At 36.6% G+C, this 26784-nt stretch overlaps 1 protein-coding gene across 2 annotated transcripts in view; it reads right to left on the bottom strand.

Moving 5' to 3' along the window:
• Nucleotides 1-25736, bottom strand: part of ADGRL2 (adhesion G protein-coupled receptor L2) — a 388507-nt gene extending 362771 nt beyond the window's left edge. For both annotated transcript variants that reach the window (XM_071750509.1, XM_071750507.1), the window contains exon 1: nt 25504-25736. The gene's annotated coding sequence lies outside the window, so the exon portion shown is untranslated. The remainder of the gene's footprint in view (nt 1-25503) is intronic.
• Nucleotides 25737-26784: the final 1048 nt, after the last annotated feature.

Raw genomic sequence — 26784 nt, 5'->3', positions numbered from 1 at the left:
TTATCACAAAGTCCAATTTCAGGACCGGGAGTTTTTCTCTCTTCTAAATTCACAGTTTCTTGTTCACCTTTGTATTCATACAAAAAACGTTCAATTGCTTGAATGAGATGAGATTATAAAATCATAATAAGAGATTGAGAGATGGTTTCTAGATCATCATGTTGCCCTTCTGAATGTCATTTATGAATTTTGGCAGACAAAGTGCAAAGGGAAAAAGCATAACAGGATTGAAGTCTGATGGAGTCTTTTGTGTGTGTGTGTGTGTGTGTGTGTGTGTGTGCGATTCAAAGAACTCCCATTCTTGTTCCCTTTCTTCTTTGAAGTGTCAACCAAGTCCAAAATGGGCTCTGGAACTTCAAGGGACTTACAACCTGATGTGACAAGTTCCACATTCAATTAAAAAGATATATTGACATGTGCAATTGCTGCTATGTGTGAAAATGTAGATTTAACAGTAAATAAGAAAATGTGTTTAGTATTGTAGAGGATTCTCTCTCAGCTGCTTGGGAGATTGGAGAGGACTGTGAAAAGCAAGGAAAGAAAGCAAGACAAACAATATTTCACAGTGCTCAAAGTCACAAGCAACTATGATGCTGTGTTGAAAGTTTTCCAGCCAGAAACCCTTCCCCCTCCTTATTCTCCCAGCTGCATTTTCTCTTGTGAAGGAGTAGTTTACTTTACAAGTTATCAGAAAAGCAAACAAACAAGGAAGTTTACACAAAAATCAAGGGGAATGGAATGATAGAACAATGACAGAAAACAACAAAAGAAAGGAAATACACAGATAAATGTCAAATGCACCCTCTGGACCCTTCCATTTGTTTTACAACAGCTAATTTAAAAGGCTCCTCCTTCCCTGCTTTCAGGATGCCTCCCGCTGTGTCAAGGTTTGCAGGCATTTGATACTGTTTACTCTTGGTACCTGGTGTGGATTTCACCAGCACTAATGGATGTGCATTATGGGTGGGAGAAGACCCTCTTAAAAAAGCTATTGTGGGCAGAGCAGGATGTATCTGTGGCAAGGAAGCAGGTATGTTGACCTGCTCAGAAAATACATGATCCTGTTTTTAAGACTCAATTTTACTACGAAATTCCTGCACAGAGCAGGATCATAGACTTCATCTTTTTCTGCTTAAGCTCCCCATCTCCGTAACAACAAGATAATATATTTGCTTGTTCTTTGTGGGTGAGATTTTCAATATCACTGAGAATTAGCTTGAAACAGAGGGTAAAATCTCCCTGGATTTCAGCAGGAGGTTATTATTTGTATGCTTTCATTTGTATGCTTGGGTTTTCCCCAACTGTCTGTCTAGATCATAAGTGCATTGGGTCAGGGGCTGTATTTCATTCTATGTGTAAACCACAATTCACACAGTGGAGCTTTGATTTTGGATGGGCACTCCAAATGCCAATGAATAATAGTAATTGAAGAGTTTGGGCCACTACCTTTCAGCCAAGAACATGGGGTACTTGGTTGGGTTCAAGCTGAATTGAATTCAGATATATTCAGCCCTAGATTCTTTTCTTTTATTTGATTTAGACAAGAACCCACATGCAAGTATTGACTAGGCAGATTTCTCTACTCTTTTCTGAATAGTACTGTGGAAATGGGAACAGCTTTGTGCATGAAGAAAATTAATGGGTTTGGGAAGTTATTTTCAAATTCTTGTAAAGTTTGTCATAGCAACACTTCTTTTATAATTTCTTTGATAGCTCAGGAATATTACTTTTCTTCTGTAGTGAAAGGTCACTCAACTACATACTGTCTCTTAAAATCAGTGAATGCATAATGGCTTCTGCTGTTCTAACAGGAATCATTAAACAAATTCATAAATCAATGAAGCACACCGATGCACTACTTTAATTATCATTTCTTTTCAGATGGTTGGTTTATGTAATGTAATTGTTTAGTATGTCTGAGTATCACACTAGAGATGCTTGGCTGGATCTCCATTTCAAGATCTATTCTAATTTCTTAAGTGTTTTTATGAAATTAACAAACAATAGTCATTGGAGTAGAATGAAGAAATTCAGTTAAGGGAAAAATAAACCACCCTCCCTTTTTGGCATTTGTTTATGAGGTGATTTTAAACATTCCTGTTTTCTTAGAGATGAATCCTTAGATCTGTCAGTTAAACTTACATAACAGTTTTTAGGCATTACAAAGCATTACATGTCGTTAGGTATACAGAACTTATGAGTTGCACAGTTGACTTCTACTATACCGTGCTTATGATATTAGACATGACCAAACAGAAAATCACAGAAATTAGCAGCATGAGGAGGACTGACATTTTTCTCTGAAATACAGGGAATAATGGGCTAAGATGAAATAGTATAAAATTCGTTTTCCTGAAATAATATTTTTCCTCAAAGAGTGGAACAGAATGTGTTTAGAAATTATGATTTATGCTTCTCGTAAAATCAAGAGCTTGTATCAGAAATAATGAGATTAAAACATCTTCAACAACTATAATTTAGATTCTTGTTTGTTTTTTGTATATTTAGCTTTTGGGTTTTGTATTTTCACTGAGAAATTAAACTCCCATAATCTGATAACCTTAGGCACTGGGGTTTTCAGAATATAATAAAACTAAGAACATCATCAAGTCCCTGTGATGGGATTTACAAGAGCCCAATGGCCTGGATGAAGTTAACTCAGGCAGCAAATTAGAGCCCTGCTCAGGGTATTGAACAGCAGGAAGTGAGGATATTCCTGGGCCAGACAGATTTTGAGAGATCTGAGTCAAAGACCAGGATTTCAGGGGAGCGTAAAAGGAAACTCTGGGCTGCAAAAGGGAGACAGAAAGGCTGTACACACACAGCGTAGAAAAAGGACTGTATTACATGAACAGATCACCTAGCTGAAAATGAGCTTTGCATTTATCTCTGAAGACAGTCTCAGCACAAGTCTTCTGTATCCCTGTAGTCTCTCAAATTGCCTACAGTAGGACATTTATGATTTACAGGCCTTCAACACTGAATGAAATGGAAAGAATCTGTGATTTTTCTCACCACATATCTTATAATCTATATATTTCTCTCATGTCCAGGCATGAGGATGCACATTTCTGTCCCATGCTTTGTTGAATAAAAAGTAAAAGGTCTTTCATTTAATCATATTATGTGCAAGATATTTTAATGAGATATGCTAAGTTTCTCATTAATGTTAACATGAGCTACATGCATATATCACACACAGGTCCCCTGAAGTGCGGATCTCCCAATATGCTGTACAATCCGTAGCAGGATCTGAAGCTAATAAGAAGGTAATAGGACCATCATGTGAGCTTTGCTTATTTACAACTGTTATTAAAGTAATTCAAAAGCGGGACTGAGAACAAGAATAAAATATTAAACCATATTGCTTTATAAATGAAAAAAACACTGCTATACAAGTTGACCAGAACAATAAAATGTGATGTTTCATCCGCCTCAGGCTTAGCTCTACCAAAGTTAGTGCAGTTTCATTGCATATTAGTGTGGCTTATTGTGTTGAAATTCTGTGGATCTTGCAGCTTCAGGAATGAACTGAAGAGTCAGATTTTAAAATCATAGTCAATATTTTTGAAATGGCCAACAGAAAATTATTACCTAGGTTTTAGACAAAGTAAAATTTTACGGTGTTACAATTGCCGTATCCAGATATCCATGGTGTAATCCACAATTTAAATTATGGTTTCTGTATCCTTTGTATAGTGTTACATTTCAAAAAAAGATTTAATTTTGTTTAAAAAAACAAACCTCAATTCAGCAATATTATGACTGCGTTTTTCCCAAGGTCCTAAAAATTTCCACTGTTCCACATATATAATGTTTTCTCCTACTAGTAACATGTTGCTTCATAGATTGAACAATACTATTGTATAGGCTTGAAATCTCAAGGTAGTCTCTAAAGGCTAGAATTTGTCTTAAAGAACAGAGCATTATGAAAGAAATCTTTTCAGCAGACTAGATAGTATACATCATGGTACTTGGGACCAAAATAATGTAACAAGCCACTTGAGCCTTAATGCTTCAGAAAGGGAAAGGGAGTTGTTTGTAGATTTAATTCTGTCTGGTTTCATTGTACATTATTCTAAATTGCTGTTCCACAACAAATTTCTCTGAGAAGTATCTAGATGCATCTGAGCATCCAGAAAAATAGCTGGCATCACTCCAGTTCTCTTTTGTCTTGATTTAAGATTGTATGGTATGTCTCTTGGCAACAACACAGACCTCTTTTCCCTTTCTTACAGGGTCAACTTCAGTGAGAGGTTTTGGGAGGGATATGTTTGTAAGACGGAGGGACTTCAAATATCTCAGTGAAACACATAGAAAAAGCCATCTTATGAAAGATGATGTTATGAAACAAATGAGAACAAAAGTTGTACAAATAGGAGAGAACACTATATTGCATTGTCAAATGACTTTTTTGGTTATAAATCATTTACTGTCATCAAACATCAACAGAATCCATAGATCCAACTTAGAAAGATATAAAAAGCTCACGAGTTGAAAATTCACTGCAACTGGCATGAACACATTTATTCATACAATCTGACTGTCTTCAAATTAAAAATTTCACTGTTTATCCTTGATCTTTATGCCAGTTTCATTAGAAGAAATGGGTTTGGTTACAGAAAAATGTGACCCGGTATATAAATTATCTGACTTTGTTTGCAGCAGAGTTTTTAATTTGTTGTTATAGTTGTTGGTTAGTTTTGCTTTGTTTTTCCTTTTTAAAAAATATTTTCCTTTATTGAACATTGTGAATACGCTCAGTCCTGTGCTTTACACTGATGAAGGCTGCTTGCCCCACAGGACTTCTGGTCTTAGATAGTGTGGTTCAGGCACACAATTTAGGCTGCTGATTTACCATGGCAGAACAGATTTTCCCTCTTCCTTTGCCCTGTCAAGCTGTAGTTCTTTGTTATCTCGGAGAGGCAGCTCCTCTCCTAAATGAACCAGTCAGCAACACTGCCATCCTCTGCAATGTTTCTGCAGCTCCCAGTTGAGTCTAACACTTGAGTCAAAGTGGGGAGAGAAGTATGCAGCATTTAAAGTTACCCATAATTATGGTTCCCTCTAAATAAATAGCCGTGACCCTGGAGAAGAAAAGGAGTGCACGGATGATCCTTGGGGAGTGCAGCACTCCAGGATGACTGTACCCCTGGACTGGTGAAATCTGTACAGCAATCCTACTCGAATCACAGCCAAGGACCTACATTTGGGGAGTTTTCTTCTCAGTATTTTCAAAACAGGTCCATGCCCTAAGGGTAAGTCCTGCTCTCCAGATGGAAAATAGTGAGGTAACAGGGCTGCAACTACAGACTGAACAGCCAAATGTCTTCACCAAAGCTACCCTGATTTATTTATTTTTACAAGGTTTTGATTAATTTTGTTTGAGTGAAATGCCTGTTATTTCTGCCTTCGCTCAGTTTGAACATGTTTTAATAGAGGATTAGTCTCCTCAGGCAGGTGCAGGGAAAGTGCTTACAGGATACGACAGTGAAAAGAACCGGCCGGTAGGTAAAAAAACTCAAAATGCTGTAGTATAATGAGCCCATTTAAACACAAGTGAATGTTTGACATTTACATTTCCTTGTCTCCTGTAGAAGACCAGAACAATGTTCTGACAATATAAAAGTGATGGGAAATATTGTGCTAAAAAAAAAAAAAAAAAAAAAAAGCCACAAACCAAACAAAAAAACCCTTTACTTTATTAAGCCTCCAGCCCTGACAGCTTGTCATGGGAAAAACTGGGTGCATTCCATCCCTAGGGACACCTCTGTTCTCAGTTCTTCCACAGACCAGCTCTGGTGTCACTTTGGAGAAAAGACACCTGCTCCTTTCTCAGCTGGTGGTGACAGAACCAGCAGTATTTAAAAATTAACAAAAAATTAAATGGAAGAAGAAGAAGAAAAAAAAGAAAGTAAAATTGATGAAAATTAGAGACTGGGGATATGAAAATTACAAGAGAGGAAAAAAATTAATAAAGCCCATGTTATTTACTCTAAGTTTCTAAAGCCATGACTAATGCATAATTTAAATAAGTTTAATTAATTAATCCAGTAAATGGATACCTAGCAATTTCAAGGAGCTAGCAAATAAGCTAAAATAGATTACATTATCAGAATAGGCAGAGAGCATGCCCAATAATATCAGAGCTAATTTGTCTGTTAAATAACACTTCATTGTTCCACTTCAAATTTCTCCTTAAAACCTCTTTGCTCTGTTGCACCTGTGAGTAGTAAGGCTTAGAGTTTGCAAAGAATACTTCTTATTATGTTGGTGAATTTTGTTTCATTGTCTTCTACTTTGTACCATTTGTGCAATCTTGCACTTAACATATAACATAGGAATTTTTCCAGCCTTTTTAGGAGTTTAGCATAGTGGGCCTCTAATAAGAACAAGGCCTCGTAGACAGAACACTGGTACTACTAGTAAGTTAATAACAAGAAAGATACTGACTAGTTCAGCCACTGTTTTACTTCTTTGAAGTCACAATTAAAGACACATTTTGTACTTAGCTTTCTTAGAAAAGTAAAGCATGACAGACATTTCATATCTGTGATAAATATGAGCTGTAATATTTTTCTTGTCTTAACATTTTTTAGGAAATGGATAAATACACGAAAAAGAAAGAACAGCAATGAAAGTGAAAGAGATGATATGTATACGAACAAAACTATTTAGATGGAACAAAAGCTGGTCTGGGTGTCTGCCAGAACTCCTGTCCAACATGGATCCCTCCAGGCTCAGCTAAATTTGCTTCTGATGATGAAGAGAGGCACAGGGCAAAATAGGAAAGAATACAGCCATAGCAATACAGTTTTAGGCAGAAGAACTGATGTAGACAGGATGTTGAACACAGTGATGTTGTACAGGAACAGATTGTGTTGTGGTGCAAACTGTAGTGAATAAAAGTGAAAGAGGAAGAAGTCTGCATAAGAGGCCTTGTCACCTGCTTATAAACCAAAATACAATAAATTAATAATAATGGCAGGAAAAAGAAAAGTTTTACATTAAATAATGGAAAGAAACTGTGACGACTTCACAAAAAAATCTGATCCCATCTGCCTTTCTCCCAGAAAGATTGAGATAAATTCAGAAACTATTTTGCTCCTTCTTTAAAGTCTTAAACCTTCTTAATACATCATAGAGCCAATCTTGGCTTAAATTCAAAAGGCCAATGTGTATTTTTCAGTTGCTGACATCTGAATACTTCATTAGTATGTTGAAATTGTCACTCAAATGGCTGCTTTATTTGACTAAGTGCTGATTTAATAGATCAAATGCAAGATTTGGCAACATTGTTAAGGCACCCATGTTTGAAAATTGATTCTGATTTTGAATTATATGTGACTATATTTGTGCTGCTTTTCAGAGAAAACAAGCCTTCCATCTATCCATCATGGGAAGTCACACAGAAAACCTGAGGCAATATACAGTATCAACCCAAGAGATGCTACACTATATGCAGGTTTTGCTTGTTCTTTTTTAGTTTAGGATTTTTCTTAAACCTCATTTTACAGGAAAGCACCACACGTTGTTACATTGTTTCAATTTTAAATGTTCCTCTATATTTAAGTTTTCATTTCTTGAGTATTAATAGCTGATGTGAGATTGAATTAAAAAGGCCAGAGAAGAGCCTTGTAGACAGCAAAAGTAGCAATACCAGAAGTTCAAAAGGGCAAGAAAAGATGAAGAGAGGAAGAAAGAGTTAAGGATACCCTGAATGGCACCCTTGTTGATGAGAAGTAGATTACAACTAATGAAAAGCTGTTAGATACATCTGTTTCTTTTAGTTTGCATTTTATATATAGAAAACTATTTAAAAGGCAGTTTTTTAGGTGAAAATCTCTCTCCCAAGCATTGATCATGGAGACGACCAAAGAATCCTAGCTAGGCTGTGTCACTAAATATTGAAAGACTTGTTGCAAATTAAAAAAAAGCAAAAACCACCCCATAGCAGAAACAAACACCACAGACTAGAAGACCTCTTCTGTTATAATCAACTCATCTCTTCTTACCAGATAAAGGTTTTTGAAAACAGAGATTAATTTGAATTTGGTATTTCCATTTAAAGTGAAAGTTAACTCATTTGATTAGTAAGGTTTTTATCTCAGTAGTAGTTATAATGTGTGGGACAACTTTGTGGAACAGAAGAAGCCTCCTTCTCTGCAGCTTTTCTATTATAATTAACTGCAAGCACATATAAAAGGTGCTATGTTTGCAGAGTATTATTATCTAAACCTATCAGTGCTAAAATTTGGCTTTAGCTAGTCTGCCCTCCCAGCTTGAAAAATACTGGCATTTCTTGAAGTACTGGTGTGTCATACAGGAAAGCTCTGGCATAATTCCAATAGTGATTCTGACCCTGAAAAGGTTTGGCACTTCAGTGAAGGGCTGTCAGTCACACCGAGCTGTGACAGATCTGAGGTGTAGGCCAATACCACACCAGGGGCTATGATGCTGTCCTCACACTCATTTTGACTTCCTTCTCCAAAATGCCTTGGATCAAGCTTACAGGGCAGCACCACTATATTTTTAATGAAAAAAACGAGGCACAAGGCAAAAGTGCCTTCAAAAAGTGAACGTGTATTTGTCCACATTGTCCACAGTCACAGTGGGATGCACAGATATTTGAGTGTCTAAACGTGTGCATGCAAAATCAGAGGGAATTGTTCAAAATGGATGTGTTCTTCAGTGAGACATTTTTATTTTTTAAATTGATAGTGCCTATTACATGCAAACTGTTTTGCATTTTTACAGTTAGCAAATGTCAATAAATCCATGGCATGTAAAAGGGCACTGCTACTATGGCAGTTATTTGAATTGTATACTTTGTCAAATATATGTACCTCTTAATTCAATAATCTTTAAAAGCAATACTCATTGTGGTTTACAGTATGACACCTGACCTTTTGTTAATGTCAAATACCATTTCACTTTAGCATGGAAAATTATTATATTTCTATAAATATAATCATTATTCTTGGAAAAAATGTATTAAAGCTGATCAGCTAATCAATCATTTCATATGACAATGATTTTGCATATTATTGTTGACATTTCTGTGAGTACCTTAAAAAGGCCTATGGTATAAAATAAAACAGCAGCTGCAAGTCAAAATTCTGCCCATAACATTGGCCTGTTTGCTGAGAGTAGACAGAAAACAAAATTCTGTTGTGCTGATTGGCAAGAAGAATGTAACATTAAGTTGTTTTTCCAGCCAAGCAAGATAAAATCTCTGGCAATGTTTATACAATGTGTGGTTTGGAACTTTTCTTAAAGATAGCTAAGTTAAGTACAATTTACAAAATACCTATTTAGTTTTGATAGATATCTCCACTTTTGCCTTAAAAGCAAGCTAGCAGCAGGGGAGATAAAGAATTCAGTTCCACATCATTAGGAGATACACAATTTTTTTTGCTGCACTAGCAAATACACTTGCCACTGAATGAAACATATCAGTTAAGCTTGAATCTGTTGCTTGACCAGGCTATTCATCTACATTATCCATCAATATGCTTTTCTTTTCATGTTGAGAAGCTGTATCTTATTGATGCATAGACATTTTCTTTAGAGGGAGAATGTGGGGCTGAAAAAGGACTCTGAAAATATGTGTATTTTTTACTTATCTCTCTATATGTAAATATAGGAAGAGATGCATTCCTACTGAGCAGCTGGATTGTACTGAACAATCTCGCACAGAGAAGTGTATTGTCCTTTCTGTTGGCATAGACCAAGGCAAAATTTTGCACTGAGGAAGAAAAGCAATGTACCTTCTTTTTTTTTATGATGTGTTTCCAATGGTGCTGCATGTGCCAGAAAATTATTCTTTAAATAACAACCTTCTTCACCTTCCATGCTTGGCATTGACATTGTTTTCTTTATGAGCTATTAGCGTGGAAAGATACAACACAGTCTTAGCGTGTCTTAGCAAGAGAGTGGTACCAGATTTAGACTTTGTTTATGACATAGTTCTTCTATGAATATGCAAGCAAAAATCAAAAGACTCTCCAGCCTGCAAAAAAGAATTCATTATGAAACCCCACAACAAACCTAATGAGAACTTTAACAATTCCTGATTCAAACATTATATTAGAGGGCGAAAGAGTAGCAGAGATGAATCAGTCGCCTCACTAATATGTGAAAAAATGGAGGCATCAGCTGCATTCATGAGTATGGAGAACAGGAGATTGTTTTGGAGTGTTTATGTGGACATTTTAGATTCTCCAGCTTACTGCATATTATACTTATAAAAAGAATGATGGGTTAAAACCAAGGAGCCAGGATATACCTATTTCAAAGAACCTTCCACCTCCAGAAGTCTCTTTGCTAAAGAGAATAGAAGTCTCAACCACCTAGACAATAATTTTTGAAAATGAACCACCATCTAAAGAAGACAGAATTTGCCAGGGACAGCATTTTACTACTGCTGTTACAGAGTTTGCTAAATTTAGCTTGGACATTTTGCCCCTAGACATTCAGTAATTGAAATGACCAATACAGGCTATGGCCATAGCTTTGGAAAAAAGCTGTGTTGCCTACTTGTAATTCATTGCTGGCTGCTTAGCTTCCCTTAAAAGTCAACTCCTCATTTACAGTTGATATAAGTCTTTCCATAAAGGCTACAGAAAAGGCAATGTGACTTATTAACCTGCTTTTCAGGACACAGGCAAAAGTATTCCTCAAGAACTCACAGACTTGGTTGGTGCCAATTTCACTCATGGGAAGCTACTGCCTCTAATCTATGACAGAGGAAGGAGGTCACGTGAGTGCTTTTCAATCCATTTCACACAAAATGAGCTGGGTTAGCTCATACAGCAGCACATTAAGTTTTCCCAGCTCATTTTTGCCTGCAATGCAAAGGAATATGTACACAAGCTCCTCCACAAGCAGAGATGGGAGGATGACAACTTCTGGCAGAGGAAGGCAACAGACCACTGGGGTAAAGCCATTGCTTACTCAGGAATGCTTTTCCATGAACTCTAAGTCAGAGCAGGCAGAGCAATACCTTTTATGCAAGGCATACTTGAGACCATTTTATAAAGGCTGGCACTCAGTGGAGAATCTTTTGCAAAAACCAACAATTAACTGACAGCCTTTTTAAACAGGGGTTGATAATGGAAAACATTTAAAGCAAAAAGTGAATGCTTAATTAAAATCTTACTTTCACATTCATATATTAATATGAAACTCACCAGATTTACTAACAGGTATATTTGAAAGTAAATGCCTTTGAAAAAAATAGGTATTTAATTAAAATTAATTAATTAATATGACTTACAAATGTGAGGCTTCAGTGGAAAATTCAACAAAATCTCTGACATTGTTTAGACAAGTGCATGTAAATATATGACAAACATGGGTCTATCCATGTAATACTTTCAAAGACTGAAAGACAGGGAATGAGAAAAGCAGAGAGTATGCTCCGGATAGATGACAAAAAATCCTGTACATCCTTGACTACAGCCTAACAAACCAATGATGTTTGATGATACAAGAGAGACTTCAGAGTCTTTGGACAGAACCACATACAATGAATTTAATTTCAAAATCAGGTTGAAAAACGTCTCTTATTTCATGAGAATTTTAAACATACAGTTTTGTCCAATAGGCCACTAAATCCTGTATTTAACCTTTAACTGATGAATCATTCCATACCCTCACAGCTCAAGTAAACGAAGTGCTTTAGCCTTGGGATTTCTGGGCCTATAAACCTAATTATGAAAACTTAGGCCTAAATATAGTAGTTGGTGTCACACATGCTTCTGCTTCCTGACATAGCAGCCAGTGTGTGAGCAACCAGGTCCCTAACCAGACATAATAAATAAGAACAATAAACCTAATGGCAGCATGTAAGGGACACAGATTTCAAGCTACAGTAATATGTACTACACAAGGATCTTGCTCATGACATCTTCTCTTTCAGTTGCAAATTTATCTCTTTTAATGTGAGTGAATGACGTATGGCAAGATAAGGAAGTGCATATGACACTGGAAGCCTAACTGGTTTAGTTTAAAATGCAGCAGTGCCTACTGCTTTGTTCCAGGAATGTAACCTGCTGGTGACAGCAATCATGACTTGACAGAGGATCTATCACAAGAGTTAAAAGTGCTTTGCCCTTTTTCTGATATGTGACAGTTTTGGAAAACAGCATCCTAGATAATCCCTTGTGGAACAACTTTTTGGATTATCTCTAGTGACCCTAGTTTTCCTACACAAACATAAATGTGCTTCATATTATTAGCCCCAGCTAGGATAATAGCATTGGTAACAATGAGATGCAGAATAACTAAGGAGCTTTACTGTGCTTGGCAGTTACAAAAGGCACCTTGAACAAACAGAATAATTATCAAGAAAAAATGTTTAAAGCTACCTGCAGCTGCACAGTTCAGCTCTGGTGGGAACAGTTTTACTGACTGTGAGGAGTTTGATTCACTTCTTGAATTTCTTCTGTTTTAAGCCAGTACAACTTTAATGAAATAGCCACTTCAGTTTCATTCCAAAATTCACACTTACATTAGTTTAAAATTGGAATATTACAGCAATGAGCCGATCCTTTTATTTGACCAGTGTTCATCCTGCAACTACGAGCAGCTCCTTGGATCAGCAAAATCTTGAATGCCCAATGACTAGAAGATTTGAAAGATGAGTACACACAAAGTTTTGAAAAGATTCGCCAGGTTTGACATTTGCAGCTGCATAACTAGGAAAGGACAAAGCTTAGCCCTTAATATTATTTTATCCTGGCAGCATTGTAATATATCATAGTTTGATTTTGCATTACTCGTAACTTCTTAACAGTTTTAAGAGTGGCTGTGACTTGCCACTGGGGCCACTGAACAATGTTAGCTAAATGTGTGATATTTGATTACAGTTTAGCTTTTCCAAAAGCCAAGAGGAATCCATGAGGAATATATTAAAAATGGAATTTTTAAAGAGTCTATATAGCTACAAATTCCTATCACTTATTAACATATATTTTAAGGATATTGATTCTGAAGAAGAAATGCACCCACAAAGAGAGACCCCAGATAAAGGCTAATGTGTAAATTGCTTTAAAAACTGTAGTTACTGTAATTACATAGAGCATTTTACAAGCAACTAGGGAATGCTTTGGATAGATGACTGAAATTTAATCAGTATCTGGCACAGATTGCCTTTCTTTCACACCTCACATTTCTGAAGTACTATTCTAGGGAAACCTGCTAGAATTGTGAGCCTTTATTATCACATTTGATCTCTCCATGCAGTTTCTGAAGGAGTGAATTTCCCAGATCTCACAGAAGACAGGGGTCTGGGTCCTTTTTCTCAGGAGCTTACATCTTTCTTTTCATTTTTTGGCAAACTTCATTCAGCTATCAAGGCCCAGGTTTGTAATCATATGGAACATTATGTATGAAATGCAGAAAATGTTTGTTTTTTAATGCTGCCACCTGAGACTACAAGATAGAGGAAGCATGCACAGCCCTTTGTACTCAAAGGACATAAACACTTATGCTAAACCTTTTATACAATACAACTTATTTCTTCTGCAGGGCTTATTTGGTTATTTGTATTTGCTGCCAAGAAACTGTCAGTTAGGAAAAGGGAGCTCCAAATGATCTATGCCTTTTAAAGCAAGAAGGAAACAGAAAATAATTAGATATGGTAAATGTGAAAATTGATCTATCTGAAGACTGTGCAATTTTCAAGCAAGAAATTGATCAGTTTACACCAAACAGATTAAAATAATATATCATTATTTTTAATGGTTCAAGATGTAAAGGTCTGAAAGTCTAAATAGAATTCTTTCTTAAAATCCTAAGTATTGGAAGATATACAATAGCTGCCTGGGTTGATTACTATATTATCTGCTTTGTAGAAAAATAATGTCCTTGACTTACTGCTTTTTGCTAAAATGCTCATTTCTATACCTACGATACTTTGTCCCTGGAGTAAATAAAAACATTTCCTTCATTTGTACTGTAGTTTCCTTAAAGTTGGATTCTTAGAAACACTGGGACTATGCTGTGACATCTGAGTTCTGGAGATCAATTTATAGCTGTTAAAGATCATGAAGAATTGCCCATTAAAGCAGTTACTATTTGACAAATAACAACATTTGTGTTTAGCCTGGATATTTATCAAGCAGATAGAGCACTTATTCCTGAGGCCTGAATGAAGGTCTGCACGAACAAACTTATTAATCAGGTAGTGCCTGGTTTTAAACCAGGTTTTATTTTAAAGAAGAGCAAAACCAAACCAAAACATCCCAACTTACACTGTTACATGTAGTAACATTGCACTGCTGATATGATACCATTGGGAAATGCCTGTGTCGAGGCATCTTAGCCATGGGCCATACCAGCAACAAACAGTAAAAGTTCTAATAAACAAAATCCCAATAAAACATATTGTTTTAATGTAAAACGAGGGACCTGATGGATTATACATATGCATGTTGCATTTAGGCATACAAAAATTTCTAGCAGATCGTGATTGCATTTCCTCAGCTATAGCTATTGTGCTGCGTTCAATGGAAACACTGCTACTGACCTCATTAGCCTCTCAGAGGCTGGAAACATACACAAAGCACTTCAATCTTTAAAAAGTTCTAAACTAAAAATTATCTCTTAACTATTTTAAATTATTAGTGAGGGAAAAAAACACTTTTTAAAGCAAAACATTTTGACAAAATAAAAATATTCGATTTTAATTTCATGTTCTATAAGATTGTGGTATCAAAAACATTTAAACAGAAAACATTTCTACATAGAGGTTTGCTGTGAAAACATGTTAACAGTTTCCCTCCTGGTTTTGTTTCCAAAAAACCCATCAGTTAAACTGACACCATTTTGTGAAATTTATCAGCACTGCTGCAACTGCATTCTATTTAAGAAGATGGTTTCATCAAAGCTCCTTCCAAGCAGCTTAGTTATTGAATCCACAGGGGAAAAAGAGCAAGCTTAACCCAGGTCCCCATTACAAAGAGTCTACTGTTTGCTAGTAGGGGATCAGCATAACTAAAATAAAGGGATAAGACAAAAGTTCCTAAGGAAAGTTTTGTGGTTCCTCATACTTCTTAATTTCTCTCAGGATCGTGTAAGAATTGTTAAATGTTGGGGTTTTCTCTTCAGATTAAGCACAGAACATGACTAATTTCAGTTTACTGTTCACACTACTACAAGAATAGCATGTATTTTGACAGCAAATTATTAGTCTGGTCCACACAGATTATTTTATGTAGTCTGCAGGCAGTATCAGCTCTGTTTTTTAAGGATAGATTCAAAATACAAAGAACTTATTTCAGAAAGGAATGAATAATAGGAATACTGTTTTCTTCCATTAATAATTATGTGTTTATAGAGCATTTATTTTTCAACAATATATACAAACATTAGCCAAACAATCATCACAACATCCTTGGGTGACAGGTTTAACACATAAATAAAAATGCGAAAAGAAAGAAAGATATAAAGAAAGATATAAAATACAGTGCCTGGGCACTGTATTTTAAACCTAAAACTGGGTTTCAAGCTACTGAAGTAATGCAAATAACAATAATGGTATGGGAGAAACCTTTCAAGTTTGAGTGTCTAACTGGCTTGATTTTCATAGGTTTAGACTTCTGAGCGCTCACAACTCCCTTTGAAGTCAATTGAAAATGTGAGTGTCAGCACACATTAAAATCAGACCACTAATTTAGATGCTTAAACATGAAATTTAAATTCATAACTTTGAGTTTGGAAAATTCACCTAGATGACTTTTCCAAAGGTATCCACTGGTAAAAACCAGTGTCAGAAGTAGAAGATTCTTTATTTCCAGCTCCTTGTCTTCACAGAGATTCCAGCACAGACTAAATGAATCACTTACACTACAAATACATCTATGCAGCTAAAGCTGGTGAGCAGGGATTATTGCACACTAGCATAGTCCAAAGATTTGTATGAAGTTCTGCAAAAATAAGAGAAACATCCCTTCCTCCCAGAGCAGCCTAACTGCAAAAATAGCTGGTACACCACAGCTTCAGGGAGAGGACTCTGAAGAAGTGGGATCATTTTACATCCACTCACTCACTCACCCGGTTACTCACTCACTTAAATGTTACCTCTTAGCATGTTACAGAGAAAGCCTTCACTGGCTAGAAGAGCTGGGCTATTGACTACAAAATTATGGTTTAGCTTTCATCCCACTTCTTAGAATTTATGCTCCAGATTGTCCTGTTCAGTCTCGTAAGGTCACTTCCTCAGCTTCAGTGAAGCATGAGGAATTCTTCCTATGGATATAGGACCCAATCCTGCTTGTTGCTGTGCAGAGAATACTAAGAGAAGAGAGACTATGAGGAGCATCTTCATCATCAGCTAACAGTCCCAGGAGATGGCCATAATACAGAAAGGCTTTTCCCTGATCTGTGTGACTTCCTAGCTTTGCTGAAGTGGCCAAACTTCCCTTTTATGTTTTGTCTGCAGCAAACCCCAAGAAGTGATGGCTTGAAAAAAATATGGCTCCCTAAAATTGAACTAAGAATTAAAGCTGGTGAATTCTGTCCAGTGCCAACTCTCTGTGTAGATATATCTCAGGATATGTCTAACTTAGTAAGTACTGCCACTCAACAGGATTCAGTTTGTAGTGTGAACCACCAGACACCGAGAACCTGATGTACATATCATGCATTTTAATTCAGGCTAGTTCTAGCTTTGCCCTAGCTTTGCTGTGGGTATGAATGCTCATGACTGGTCAAATCCCACTAGAGGCACTCCTGGAACTTCCTCTTGCTTAGTTCTATCTGGAAGGAATGGGGCTAATTTGGGATTTGAGCCAAAGCTCAGTTATTTGGAAGGATGAGATTTACTTCAAAAGCACGCTCCTAATTTCTGTGCCCCCTTACCCAGGTGTCCTGCCAATGCACTCCCATGGTGGTTCTCTAGCTTGGTGTTTCCAAGACCAGCACACAGCATGAGTTTGCCAACCTTGTAACTCAGTAAGGTGGGCACTAGTCAAAACATTCAGGCCTAAAAACCTGTGAAAGATAGAAGCTGAGAGTTACAGAGTTCCAGAATTCTAAGTCTGGTTTTTACAAAAAGTTGTTTGATCCTTTTAATGGTCAAGAACAGATACCACAAGCTCACTTGCTAAAGCCCCATCTGAAAGTCCTGCTCATAATCAACTAAACTTGAAAATATTAAATAATGAACTGATGTTATAGCTGTACTAAAACTGCATAAAATCAAAAAAATCTCATCGTTAAGGGAAGTTTACCATGGTTCAGTGTATTTTTTTTCCAATACATTTTGTGAGAGAATGAGGCTTATGAACATCAGAAAAGAGTCAGCTTAAATCGTGATGTTTGCAGCTTTAATTATGAGCAACCCCAAGTCTCTATGTTTATAGAAGAGAGATTACCTACATGTATTTGAAAACCATTGGGTGTAAGTTTATAGTGGTAACAAGCAAGTCTAATTTTCTTTCATACTTAGGATTTAATAGGTACAGAATGCTGCCCAAGGGAAAAAAGTGAACAAGTAGTAACTTGATATTTATTCTACACAGACGTGGAGAAATCTTAAAGAAATACACAATGTCTGAAACATTGACATGTATAACTATTTTAATTGTAATGTTGCTTTTCTTGCAGACTTTTCTGCTATGGTACAGGCTAAAATAGTTGCAAAACTTTCCAGCCAAAACCCCCCTCACCCTGAACCTAACCCCCAAACCCAAGGAAAAAAACCCACAGAAAAAATTTATCTCTTGAACAACATATAGTGGAATGAAAAAAATGCATCAAGTTTGTAAAGTCTGAAGTTGAGAATATGGTATAATCATTTTGTATAAATTATGCTGTCTTTCACAGGCGAGATCATTAAGTAAATATGGACTCCTTCCCCTTCTGATTTCTTATCTACCATCGAGAATATTAGTGAAAAATCCTCAGATGTTTTCAGCTGCAGAGATTCACAGCCCTGCCATTTTGGCTGTGGTAAGTGACCAGAAATATACTTTACTGAACCAGTGGTGGAAATCTCCTGAAATCTCATCAGCCCTCGAGGTGTATCCATGTCTGCCAGAATAGGAACATTCCTGCAATATAAGCACTGTTACTGTTTTTCCTTTTTTGGAGGTGGAAGAGGAGGCACAGTCAATGGAGGTGGTTTACCCAAGTAAACCTTGGAAAGTTTGTGGCAGAACCAACACATGAAGTAGAATTTTATCCTTGCTCACTTGCCTCTGAACCTCCTCCTGACACTAAAAAGCCTGACTCTTCACAGGCTCTTTAAGATGTTTAAGCTAAAACCTATATGAAACATACAGGCCATTACCTTAAATTAATTTATCTATTTTTAACGGAGAATTTTCATTTCATCAACATTTATATTCGTAGCAAATGTATTTGAGTCCTTGATTCCTTTTTTAACACAAGAATTGTCATTTGTGTTGCATTTTAAGTCAAATTAAATTATAAAAATACTCAGTTGTATAACTATCAACACCACAGTATTTCTTCTTATTACAGAGACAAACAAGGAGTACATTGGGAAAAAAATTGTGAATCTCATTTCTGATCCTAATGAAGCAAGTAACCCATTATACCAAGGTTAATTTGTTGACTCATGATTTCCACTTATCCAATGATATACTGAATCTTATGAACAAACCTCTACATCTAATCAGGTTTTTTTTATTGAATCCTGACCTTTTATACACCTTCTTCTTGATTATGAATGACAGTGACCTTTATCTAATTTAAAACACACATACTGATGCAAAAATATGCAAAGTACACATGTAAATTTGAATTAAGATGAAGATGTGCATAATCTTCCGGGGAGAAATTGCTTTAGAGAGAGATGTTTATATTAGGGCCAATTGAGGGTATGTGGGAGAAAAAGTGAATTAGCCAGAATTCAGATGGGTTTGGAGGAACAGCTGCAGAGATACTGAAGCCTGTTTAGATTTTTCTCAGCTTCTATTTAGAATCCTGAAATGTCAATATAAATATGACTTTTTATTATGGTATTCAGCATTTTATGGCATTCGTGAAACGATCAAAATGCAATAAAGTCAGAAAAAATACCTCTTCACCTAAGATTTGGCAAACCACCTCTGTAGTCCCTTTATGTTTCACTCAAAATACATAATGTCTGTTTTCTACAACACAAAAGCTAGATCAAATTCACAGCATTATAAAAACTGGCTGATTCATTTCACCATTCATCTCATTAAAGAAGAATGGTATGAGCATCATCTGGAGGTAGTTGTTTTAGTTTGGGATATAATTAGGAAGTGCTGTAAATGTTGAAAAAAAAATTTAAAAATATAAGAGGAGTGACTCCTGGGGAGAAAGAACTCCCTGATTTTTTTTTTAATGGCCATCACTAATGGGTCTGTACTGAAATAGCTAAGGATGAGCCCAGCCAGCAGTGGGTGCAGTGTAAACAGCTGCATTATCCCACAAGCCACCTTCTCTATTCACAAGTCACTCCCTCCTCTGACTTGCTGTGAAACTGAGTTGTAATCAGTGGCTTTGCTCCTCTCTCTTTCTCAAAAAAAACCCTAACAAAACAACAACAAAATAAAAAACAAACAAAAAAAACCCAACAACAAAAACCTGAAAAAGTGTATGTACACAGAAATTTGCAAAACTTGGTGTAAAGACTGTGAAAGCAAAAATCTAACAAGTGCATTCCCCTGACTCCAACGAAACAGTACCTGGCAATAGCATGGACTTTCATGATTAACAACAGGGGGTTGTCAGACTGCTATTTCTGAAATAAACAGATTTATCCTGACAGATAATCATCAGTCTGCAATACCTAATACATGTTATTATCCACCACTGACATCACTACATTAAAAGCACACTCAGTGTAATCTTTTGTAGGAAATTAAACAAGCTTTATGATAGTTTTAGTGGATTTTGGGGGGGAATAGAGGGAAGTCTAAGGGAGAGGCTGGAACTTTAAGAGAAAAGAACATGCCAAACAAGACGAATAAGATCCCCAGATATGCCATGCTGTATTTACTTTTTTGTAATCTATTAATGTAATTTCTAAGAAATTAAAACCAAATGTTCTGGCTCAAAACCATGTCTTGTACCATTAAGCAGCCTTTTATAATGTCCTTGGCTGTCCCTCGTATTACCTCAATACTCTTCTCTGTCTGCATGTCTGTCCTGCCTGCTCCACATAAAACTGGACACATAACACACGTCTGTGAAACAGTTCTATCTTGCCATTTCTAGACATGTTTCTGAGGCTGACTAGTGGACTGTGGTAGACCAATGACACTAAGCATCCCCTGTAAAATTTTCTGGCAAGCTCTTCATTTATCATCCATTTGCAAGCATCTCTCTGTGAACCATCACTCCCTCCTGTGAAAAAGGAGACACCAGGTTATAAATAAATCCCTGAGAAGCTAATACAACCTGTAGAAAAGTTTGGTGCAGACCAGTCCTGTGACCTGCAGGAAATATGAAATGAGGCCACTCACAGATGGGGTGCCTGTGGATTCCCCCTTCTGAGCTGCCTGCTCACTCAGCTGGCTTTTTATGCAGATAAGTTGGGACTCAACATGAACAATGAAGTTTTAGTAATAAAAACTTCATATATTTTCCCTATATTCTCAAAATAAACCAATTTTGCCTCACCTGTAGAGGTGACACGAATTATGATGTGGTTTGCTGGAGCAAATTCTGACATTTCTTTCCTTTTTTAAATTTCCGTTTGTCGATTAACATTATACTATTACTGTTCTATGAACTCACCTAACCTGGCTAGTGCAAAGACAAGGTAACAAATTGCATGGGGGCTGCTACTGGACTTTAAGAAATATTTCATCCTCACTTCCTCTGAGTGCAGTTTCTAAGTCATAGACTATTCTGTAGGGGCAAGTCCAATATTGAAGTCCTGGCTCCAGTGGCCTTTTGTGACAGGCTTTATTTCTCCAGAGATAGAACATGCATCCCTCTTTCAGTCCATCTCACATGGGAAGCATTTTTTCTCTTCTGCCTTCCTCCTTCATAACTTGCTAAGGAAGAGAAGTAAAAAATAGTGGCTAGTTACTGTGGGATTAATTCACACTCGTGCATTTTCACATACCATTCCCCCTAAGGTTAAAAAACAACAACCACCCCCCAAAACCAAACTGTCAGAATTAGAACAATGAGGGGGATGAAGTCGCTCACATGGCAAACATAACCTTTAAGTAAGTAAGTAGTAGCATCACACAGACTTTTAATACATCTTAGTTGGTATGTACTCTTTGTCTCTTATAAAACCTAACCTTTGAGAAATACATATGAATGCTTAGGCATCTCCTTTTCCCCTTTATTCCTCCCCCTAACATTTCAGTCACAGTTGTTAAAAACTAATGCAGAACTTTGCTACAGATTTTTTCCCTCAGGTACGCTGGACAAAACCTCAGCATCTGATACTCTGATGTGAAATGGATAAATAAATGCTAACCTAACCAAGTGATTTCAGAGAATTTTTATTTTTCTTTCTGGAAGCATTGAATTTCTACCGAACCACATTCTGCATATTTCTTGTACTCAGTGATGTTTGAGGTTGCTTATATTTTAGTTTCCATAAGACACATTGTGTCCAAAGGTCAAATGAACATTGCTTTTGAGTCAGATGCCTACTGGCTGCATTTCTAATAGTTAATCTTTTCACACTGAGAGAAATAAGAAAGTGGGAGATGGTTCAAGCTCTCCCAAATAAACAGACATAAGTAAAGCAACTATTTCCCTGTATGGACTGCTCTTGCTCATTTCTCCTCAAGAGATAAAGCTCTCTGACATAATGTCAGATAACCATGTTCAATGTTTCACAGACTTGCCATTTAAAGATCCATTTCCACTCCACTTTCTTTTTATCTGCCCCTCTTTTGGTGTATTTCATCTGTGAAATCTGGACACCGCAGAACAGGTATTGGGGAGAGAGGGAAGCAAAAGTATCTAAAAGCACCTAAAACATCTCTAGAAATTATAAGGAGTTACAATAGGACAGAAAAAAAAAATGTTCTCATAAGAATAGTTGTTTGCATAAAATCCTCAATTGTTATGAAAGCTTCAGTGGAATTCCTGAGGGCGATGGATATACAGTCTCAGGCTAATTTCAGTGATTACCAAGCAGTTTGCATCTGCTGAAGAATTACAAACCTATAAAAGGATGTCAATCTAAACTTTTAGACCTAAATAAATAAATAAACAAATAAATAAGGAGCAACTTCAAAGGCTGTCAGTAGGCAAGTTACAGATCTGATCCAGCCTTTAACCCCTAGAGATAGAAGCACACTTTATCTGCAAAAGAAACGCAAGGTCTGTACTCTGCAATGTTACGTTTTAATAATTTACTTTACAGTACCAGCAAGGATAAAAAAGGAGAATATGATATAATGATGTACATAACTTTATGAGAAGTTGTGGGGAACATATTCCTTCTTTGCAATTATAAAAAACACTAATGACAAATTATTGGCCAAGGAATTTGTTGACAATTGGATTTCCCATTTATAGATGTACATTTTATCAAATCCTCTACCACATCTTTTTAGGATTCTGAAATTTTCTTCCTCCTTTAAGTTATTTTTAAGGTATAGTTCAGCAAATGTACCTGTTTATAGCTGAAAACTGCTATTGCCTTTACGAAGTTGGGTGGAACATATTAACAATGACTACAGCACCCTTTTAAGATGGTAATTTCTCTTTTTAAGTGTCTTCTGTAAAACCAGCAGGAAAGAGCCTGATGGGAGTGAGAGCCCTGCATTATATACAGCTCCAAGGTTTACTGCATGCTATAGATCGTGCTGCAAGGCACACTACAGCAGAGTATCAGGTAACTTACCTTGAAGAGTTGTTCGGCTGAGTTACTATAGCAATAGCAAGTTAGCAGAGGCAGAGGGAGAAAACACACCAGAGAAAAAAGGAGCTGGCTATGCTAGGACCCTGACAATCTTGTTTAGAAAACTGTATAGAATAAACTAGCCTGACATGAAACGCAAAGGTTCATTCCTTTGAGAGTTTTCTGAAAAAAAAATATTCATAGGTCTCAATAATATAAACACCTGATTTCTTCTCATTTATTTCAGTGTATGAAGGAATTAAACTGAGTTATATCAGGTAAACCTGGTGAACCTACAAGGAGAATTGAGTACATAATTTGGAAGCAACTGTATGAATTGCTGCTGATGACTCACCAAGGAACACTTTTGTCCCTGTAAGACATTGGACATTAAGTAAAAAGTGGAGAGGAAGCAGGAAATAACTGTCTGCTGCAACAATATTTTAAACTACTTACAGAAAGTCTTCCTCGAAAAGGCCTTTTTCTCCCTTTTTCATATCTCCAGTGGTGAGTCATCTAATCTCATCTCTGTATATTGCTAAACTCCACAGGGATCACCTTTACTTCCCAACTTTATCCTGGCTAGAGATTCAGTCAGACAAAAGATCCTAATGTCTATGCTTATGTTCAGCTCTCTTCTCTAAAATCCATTCCCCTCTTCTTTCACAAAATGAAAGAAGTCTTTTTTAGTAATGCCTTTTTTTTCTCCCTTTCTTTTTTTTCTCCTTTTCTTTCTTCTGGGGGAGGCAGGATGCCTGTATCAAATATCCCTTTTCTATAAATCAAAATTGCTTTCTGTGTAGTAAATTGCTGGGAGAATGTATTTCTTCTTCTCTGTCTAAAAGGGATTCTAAATTTTACTTTTTAAACTTATAGCTCAAAAATACATGCTTGTTCTTCATAAGCAACATTAATTTACTAGAAAAACTCTGCACTTGAAATAGTTAATAAAAATTCTAATTACAGGATAGGAAAGAAAGGTCAGACTCCACTTACATCATTGTGAAGGGCTTTTATTACACACTGCTATAAAACATATTTCTTCTTTCAGTTGCCATCCTCACAGGGTAACCTGCATACCAATAGGATCTCCAAAATGCCACAAAGCAGAAGATATTTATCTGCTAAATTCTATGTACAGTAACCTAACAAATGCCAGAGAAAGAAAGATTGCCCTCTGCACAGTAATATTTGTGCAGATGTCTTCTTTATGCTAACAATGACAAGGCTCTCTAGGTTTATACTGTACTCAAAAACCAGAATGTTTTCTTTTCAAAAAGCACACTGTATATCAAAGAGAAAAGATGCACATTTTAGGCACTGAAATACTTAATATAGTGACAAATTACTCTCTCCTGAAGCATGCTAACTAAAAATACCTTACAGGTAAAACAGAAAATGTATGCTTTAAGTATTCTTGAAAAAATTAGACAGGATATATTTGGAAATTTCTGTATCTCTGTCTTGTCTGGTCAAGTACATTTTCATTTTAAACTCTGTCTCAAGCTTCACAGAGCTGTTATTTGATTAACTTTGGTTTGTTTGTAAGTCTATACAAAAGCATAGCAGCTCCAAATCTAATAATTGTCAATTCTTAACTCCAACTGTGCAAGAGAACAAACAAGAACTTTACTGTGGGACAAGCGCAAGCAAGAATAATTCTATTTTTTTTCCATATATTACTCTTCAACTCCATTACTTGTGATTTAATGCATCTGAAGTTGTTTTTATAGTTACTCTAATAATTTGCATCTCTAAATTCTGACAACAAATTCAAAGTAATATACATAAGCAAATTCAAGATTTACTGTTTGCTTTTATAAAACCAGTGCATGCTGTCAGACACATCAGTTCAGTATTTCATATGATATATTCTCAGTTAGAACGTAGCTAACTAATGAAGTAGTGCCCAACTTTCCTTTTCTTAAGGAGTATTTTCAGCATCATCTCCAAATAGTTGTTTCTGAGTTGCACTTTGCAAAGCAAGCATTGCCTCTCCACCCTTTCTAAACAACAGATATTAACAGAGGACTGTGAGGGTTCCATTTCACTATTTCTGCAGGCAATTTTATTAACTATATGTTTATCTTGTGGTCTGAATTTATGACAGGCCCATTTGCAGTGGGGCCTGGAGTTTCCTTGTTTACAGCACTGCAAAGTAAAAGGTGACTTTTTTATTTTTGTTTAAACCCTTTCAGCAGTTTTTTCTGCTTCAAAGATAGCACCTTAATAAGGTTTTGGGCCAGAATGGTCTTTTAATACTGTTTGGGGTGGTTGTGGGCTTTTTGTTTGTTTGTTTGTTTGATTTTTTTTCTCCGAGGGCGGTGGGGGGGGGAGAAGGGGGGAAATCACACAGCAGTAACACAGCAGAAAACATTTTTAAAAGAAAACAGAAACTTGCCTAAAGATTACGGTTGTAGATTAGAAAGCTACTGTACTAAGATCCTACCTGCCATTATGAAAAAGAAAAGAAAACGGGGAGGGAACAAAGCTGCCTAAATAGACAATAAAACAGCCGTTTAAACAGTTGCACCTCTACACACGAGTAACAAAAGCATCAGGCACCTGGCGCAGTTCTATTAGGACCTAATTCTGACAACAATATGCATCGTTAGAGGGGGATCTGATAATGAGCAAACACTCGAGGCATTACATGGCTTTAGAAGAATCAGACTTCCTACCTTAGTAAGACTGATAGAAGGTAAGTCCCTCTTTAAAGAAAGTTGTAAGTAAAACCAGGCAGCAGTTGCAGTAAATTGAGTCCTTTCAGTCACTGTAAACATGCAGCAGTTCTGCAATAAGGGAAAAACATAATGGGAGGAGCAGCTGTGAACGAGTGACCTCCTGAAGCTGAGTTCTCTTTGTGAATCAAGCACTGGGAGCCACTGCCTCTGATTTGCATGGATTATCTCCACTTGAACAGATACATTTAAATTAACTGGCACAGGGGCACAGGGATAAAAAGGAAAAAGAAAAAAGGAAAAAAAGAGAAAAAAAAAGAAAAAAAAGAAAAGAAGGGTAAGTGAGCGAGTGAAGGAGAGAGGGGAGCTGAGGAGAGCGAGGAAGGAGAGAGGAGATCGGAGCGCTTGGCTGGATCCGCGCGTTGAGGCAGAGCTGCGTCTCAGAAGAGCTACAGCTCCCTCTTCATGTCACAGTTGTAAAATGAGGAAAGCTGTCATTATGGCCGAGTTTAAAACAGATTTCCACCACCAACACACACCCCCACACACCCCCGCTCCCTCCGGCTTCTGATGGTCCATTTGATCAGATTTTTATAAACACTTAATAACTCAGCCTGTCATGCAGCAGGGTTTTATACTGCCAGCCTCAGATTAGAAATCTGGTAAACCCCACCACATGATTTAAAACACAGAAATACTTGGAACAGAATAACTTGTACAAATGGAGATGGGATATTTCCAAGTGCACCTTGAAAGATTTATAATTTTCGAGTGTGCAAGTGTCTTAAATACAGGGAAGGCAGCATTTAAAACACTGCTGTGCAGGGGGATCGCTGGCAGCGCGATGCTGTGTGCTCCAGTCGGTATTGTCAACGTTATCTAAAATATATAAAGACAAAAGAGAGACAAAAAATTTGCATTCATCCACTTCAGAATTTCTGCCTTATTACCATAAATACCACAAACATTACCTGTTGCACAATCCTGATTTGATTTAGATGCAGTAATTAAGCTGATTAGAGAAACAGGAGAATATATTCAACCCTCTTGAACCGGCATGCAATCCAACAGGAACCTAAACTAAACTTTGTTTCTTTTGTTTAGAGGGCTTCAAATAAGTTATTTTTACACCATGGTGCTGTATTTTTTTAAGCTCTAAATGCATTCATTCTGCTCAGAAATTCTACCAAAACTCATGAAACGAAAGTAGAATGGCTTGCCACATGTCCTTCCATCACTGCCTGAAAATAGGAATGGATGTAATTAAACATTCTTTGACTA

Source organism: Heliangelus exortis, chromosome 8, assembly GCF_036169615.1.
Source record: "Heliangelus exortis chromosome 8, bHelExo1.hap1, whole genome shotgun sequence".
Classification (NCBI taxonomy): Eukaryota; Metazoa; Chordata; class Aves; order Apodiformes; family Trochilidae; genus Heliangelus; species Heliangelus exortis.
This window is presented reverse-complemented; position numbering and strand designations above follow the sequence as displayed.